Here is a 5,405-nt window from a genome sequence, read left to right as displayed (position 1 = left end):
CATCAAATTTAAACTAAATTACATGAATTAAGGAAATTAGCACATGCTGCCGCAATATTTCAATGTATATGGATCACTTTCAAGTGACTGATCAAAATGACTATGAACCTTATGCTTTCCATTACCACTTTGATCAACCAGAATTAATATAAATGAAGTCCTAACATCGTTACCTTCATCCGCCAAAGCAATAAAAAGTGACACATACAAATGGGGGTAAAAAAGGGGACAACTTTTCAAGAATAATAATAGAAAGAATTATACAAAATGTACTGTCTTTCCTTCCCTGACAACTTCCCTAGTTCATTTTTAACCATTTTAGAGTTGTTGAAATCTAGCCCTTTAATAATTCTGAAGCTCAACTAAATAATACAAACAACAAAAAGAACAGCTTTTTTTATGTTATACCAAGTGTTTGATGAGAATATATTATACAGTACACATAAATGTAAATATACAAGTCAATGGGTCTGAACTTGCCTGCTTAGTAAAAAAAAAAGAAATCATAAACCCCAAAATCGAAAATGAAGGCTTACTGGCTGACTAACCTTTCACATCTTCTTGATTGGCGTTGGTGGTTCAATTGAGGTTCCGCTACTAGAAGATTCAAATTCAACAAAAGTTGCTTTCATTTCTACCTTGCTTGCATCAAACGACTTATCCCTTTTAATGCTCCTCTTGCTAGTGCTTGGTAGAGATACACGTTCTTTTTACGTGTAGGACAGAATTGTTAGATTTGACTGAGTAACATTAGAGGTTGTCCAGGATGACTTCCTTAGTTGAATGTGAAATAGTCTCTTTGACAACATTTGTTGGGTCTGATCAACACGAAGAAGTTGATTCTTGAAACAAAAGAAATCATTTACAAAAGAATATATTAAGTATATATATTAACAAACACTAAGATATATAAGTAAGAGATAACATTGACGCCGATTGTGTCAAATATGTCTTCTGCCTTCATGGAGAGAAGTTCTTCAACAAGATCACCAAAAATGAAGGCAGTTGTTGAACCACTGCCATCAATCTGATCAATTTAGAAGGTACACCTACAATCATAGAGAGTAAATACTTGAAATTTTATTTGTATATGCCATAATTTACCACAAAAAATTTATGTATATAGCATAAACATAATACTGAGGCACTAATGATGTCTTTCTTTGACATTTTGCGCAATCAAAGTGCTTCTTGTCTTATGTGCATTTTTTTTGTTTGCAGCCCGAACATTCTAGCACGTAAAACTTTTGAAGGTCATTTGATATTTACAGTCCAACCTCAATGTAGAAAACCCCAACCTGTAATGCCCAACAAAAATTATGTATCTAACTCTTTTCCATCAATAATTTTAGCAAGTCTAAATATTTCTGAAACTTACTGAAGCTGTTGATGTAAGGTGAACAAGATTCACAATAAGAGCAGTGGATCATTCTGCGAGGTTGCCTGACACATTGCCTGAAAGCATGTCTTTGTTAGTTTTTACCCTATTATAACAACAGAAAAATTGCTAAATATTTTTTTATGGCACACTTAAGCTAGAGATGCATAGTAAGAAGTCAGTATCAACTAATCAGTTGTAATGTCTGCGGATAAGTAGCATTTATACGTATTGTGGAGTTGAATTTGGTTAGCCAGGATAAACATGTACATATGAAATGATAGTGTAATAGTGTATTGTATAAAATGTGAGATTTCAGTAAAATAATGTAATTCACGCATACCCTGATAACCAGAGATTCTAATATTCCTTTCAAGGATTATAGGAAACTCTTTACCCTTTTCCATTTGAGCTTCCAATTCAGCTCCTTCAATTTCTCTGATGTTGTCCCATAAAGTAAGCAGAAATTGGTTTCGTCTGAAAGTATGAGGAATGCATGAATACCATATTTTCTTAAATCTATAGTATGATTATGTCAAAATTTGAAAACATAAATAGCAATGTATAACACGGAAGGTTCTACTTACTGATCATCAACAATAGTAACCTCACGACACATATTTTGAGTATGGCCTGCATATTTTGAAGGGCCACAACAGAGAACATTTCCTACAATATCTGATAAAATAAATAAATATGAGGTCATTACATATGGGGACATAAATTTTAGCTAACCAATGGTTGGTAAGAAGGATATACCAATTTCTGCATTAGGATCAGGAGTCATTTGAGGAATACTAACAAAAGTTGTGGTATGTAACTTGGTCGGTGGCAACCGTGGTTTCTCAGGCTCGTTATTTGGTTTGATCTGTTCAATTAGAGTTTCTTTATCAAGCACCCAATAAAATTTATCTATTATTTTTCCCTACGAAGGTAGTGAAAGTTTCACTCTAGTAGTAGAGATTAAATATGTATCCAACAGCATAAGCTTCTCTGCATAATATCAATAACATCACCATATACGGCTTCCCCGATTTGTTGTTTAAAGTCGGAGAACTTTGTGAAACAGAGATAAATAATATAATTATTCTTAGAGGATGAGCTACAACAACAATGAGCAAGAGTACATGCTCATCAGATTTTGGAATCGTATTTTCCTCTCCAAACTTAGTCGGCCTTGACTCATGTCCACAATTTGGACTTTACAAGTCCAATCGGGAGTGTCAGTTGTTATTCCTTCAATATTCAATCTTGGTGCCATATGTCTTTATCTTTACAATGAGAATCATAACATTTAGAGTTCTCTTAAATTCGTAAACTCTTGGTAATGGTAAGGCAGACATGCAAGGTTAAATGCTTTAAATTTTTGAACTCTAGAATTTCTATGAGTTTATTGTTAAAGAAGGGAACAAAGTTCATTACAACACACCATCAAACACCTTTTGTACAATACAGAGCAGAGACGATAATAATACTAACATGCAATAGAAACTAACACATCAAAAAATGAAAGCAAGAGCAAAAGATCAAAAAATATATTTAGCACTGCAATTCTTCAAAGAAATTGAAATATCTCAAAGAAGAAACAACAAAGCTGAAACAGCAAAGAAGAAACAACAAAGAAGTGTGCATGAGCAGAACAAAGGAAATAGGAGATTCACAGAAGTACAATCTACAAAGAATTGTACAAGAAGAAAATTAAAGGACATAGAAGTTGCAAACCGATGAAATCAACAAAAGGAAAATAAAAAAACCCACCAATTTTTAGCTTCAATGAGATGAGTAGTAGAAGCTTAAACATCAAAGAAGAAACAACAAAGAAGTGTGCATGAGTAGAACAAACAAAAGAGATGATTCATAGAAGTACAATCAACTTACAATTGCATAAAAAGAAAATAAAAAGAACTTAAAAGTTGCAAACCGATGAAAGCAACAGAGGAAAAACCAAAATCCCACCAATTTAAAGCTTCAAGGAATTGAGCTGCAGAAGTTAGTTGAGAGAAGGAGTGATGGTTCACTTTTGATTTGTTTGAGTATATACGTAAAGGCAACTACTACAATTTATACACAAATATATATAGAACCCTCCACGTGCAGAACGACCAATAAAACAGGGCCAAAAAGAGTCCTACTTTAGAAGGGATAAATTATAGGTTTTTTTATATAAAGGTACAAACACGTAATGCTAAAGGTACAAACACTTAATGCCATGATAGTTGTAAAAAGGTTCAAACATCTAATGTTAAAGGTACAAAACCTTAATGTCATGTTAGTCCCACTCTTGTTAGCTTATATAAAAGGGTAATATATATATATACTAGTTTTGATGCACATGTGTTACACGTGAATAACAAATCATATACTACACTATTTTTTTAAAATAATGTCAATATTATTAAATAAAATAATTAAATAAATATTTATAAATGGAATGATAAAGAATAAGTTCCTATAAATAGTAGATCTAAACTTTCTTTTGATTACTAATGAAAATTGTCAAATCAACATCCAAAAAACACCTATACATGATGTTTGCGTAATCAAGACAACTTCCAATGCAAGTGTCTACGATCATACAATAGTAAAGTAACCCAACCAAGGGTTGAGGTCGAGTCCCAAAGGAGTGGGCTTGAGAATTAATAGAAGATTAAAATTTAGTTCTAATTAGTCATAGCTAAAAACATTATCGAACATAAACATGTTAAATCTAAGGGGTGACGCAAGCATCAATTATCAATGGGGGTTTGTGACAAATAAGCAAAAATAGCAAAAATGCAAAGAGTACTATTTAAGGAGAGAGAATTATTGGGATGTGATAGGAATACGGAATAGACTAAACTATTGGGTACATGCTTTTGATAATAAATTCGTTGAATATTTGTCACTAGGCTAGACTATAGTGGGGGTAAATTTTCTCTCGAGCAACTTACCCCGAATCAACTCGGTTTCTCTAGAACACCGAGTTGCCGCATGAAGAACAACCTCCATCTTAGCCCACTCACTCTCTCGAGCTAAGTGTGTGGGAGAAGGACTAGGGTTCACTCTCTCAAGCTGAACCTCATGTCAAGCCAATCCTACCGGCCAGCTCTCTCTCGAGCAAGCCGAAAGCACAAAGGTGAAATCGTATTTGCAACTACAATTTCATTAAGTTCCACCACAACTACTAAACAAAATCACATCTAAACAACAAATAAATCATCACCAAGTAAAACCCAATAGATAATCTAACCCATATTCACAAAATCACATCCCAAGAATTGGGGTTTTAGCTAGACATGTAAAAGAGATAGAAATTTATACTAATATGAGTTTACATTCAAATGGGTATGAAGATTTAAGTCTTAAAACAAGCAAAGAGTGAAGAATCCAAAAGACCCAAGTCCAAATTCTTGGAGTTGAAACCCTTTGAATCTTCAAGTTCTTCCAAACCCTCTCCAAACTTAGAACTCAAGATTCTAAGTTAAAATCTTCTATATTAAAAATCTGATTTTAAGCTACAACTCTCAATAAGTATTTATAGTTTTCAAAATTTTGTGCTGCAGCGGATCATTCAGCGTCGTTAGTCGAGATCGTCAATCAACTCGGCAATCCACTCTTTGGTAGGTATCATCGTCGTCTTGCTCTATCCTTCAGCATCATCGTATTTTAGATCATTAGGCGACATAGTACTGCTTCGCAGAACTGCTCGGCGACACGCCATCTGCTCCTTTTCACCACCGATTTGATCCTTTCTTTCAGGGCTCAGCACACTGGAAAAAAAGGTGAGGATAAGATCTTTTGGTGACTCGCCGAATGGGTTCGGCGATTCTCATATCTTCATTTCTTCGTTCTTTCAGCTGTTTTTGTTCCTTTTTTGGCTAAGTAGTGTCCATGCTTTCCCTCAAATTCCAAATACCTGAAACTTAAGGGTTTCCATTAGATATTGAGATAAAATATGCATATGAGGACACTAACTCTATCAAAATATAGCCTTAGATGAGTCCAATTTGTGGACTCATCAACACCCCCAACTTAAACTTTTGCTTGT

The 5,405-nt window shown here is 34.0% G+C and overlaps 1 long non-coding RNA gene across 1 annotated transcript; it reads right to left on the bottom strand.

The window, feature by feature from the left end:
* Positions 1 to 680: 680 nt before the first annotated feature.
* Positions 681 to 1,487, bottom strand: LOC125863231 (uncharacterized). Its single transcript, XR_007446115.1, has 4 exons — positions 1,379 to 1,487; positions 1,141 to 1,298; positions 926 to 1,049; positions 681 to 842 (listed from the first exon to the last, which is right to left on the bottom strand). It is a non-coding gene; the product is annotated as an uncharacterized LOC125863231 (long non-coding RNA).
* Positions 1,488 to 5,405: the final 3,918 nt, after the last annotated feature.

The sequence above is a fragment of the Solanum stenotomum genome, chromosome 4 (genome assembly GCF_019186545.1).
Source record: "Solanum stenotomum isolate F172 chromosome 4, ASM1918654v1, whole genome shotgun sequence".
Taxonomy (NCBI): domain Eukaryota; kingdom Viridiplantae; phylum Streptophyta; class Magnoliopsida; order Solanales; family Solanaceae; genus Solanum; species Solanum stenotomum.
This window is presented reverse-complemented; position numbering and strand designations above follow the sequence as displayed.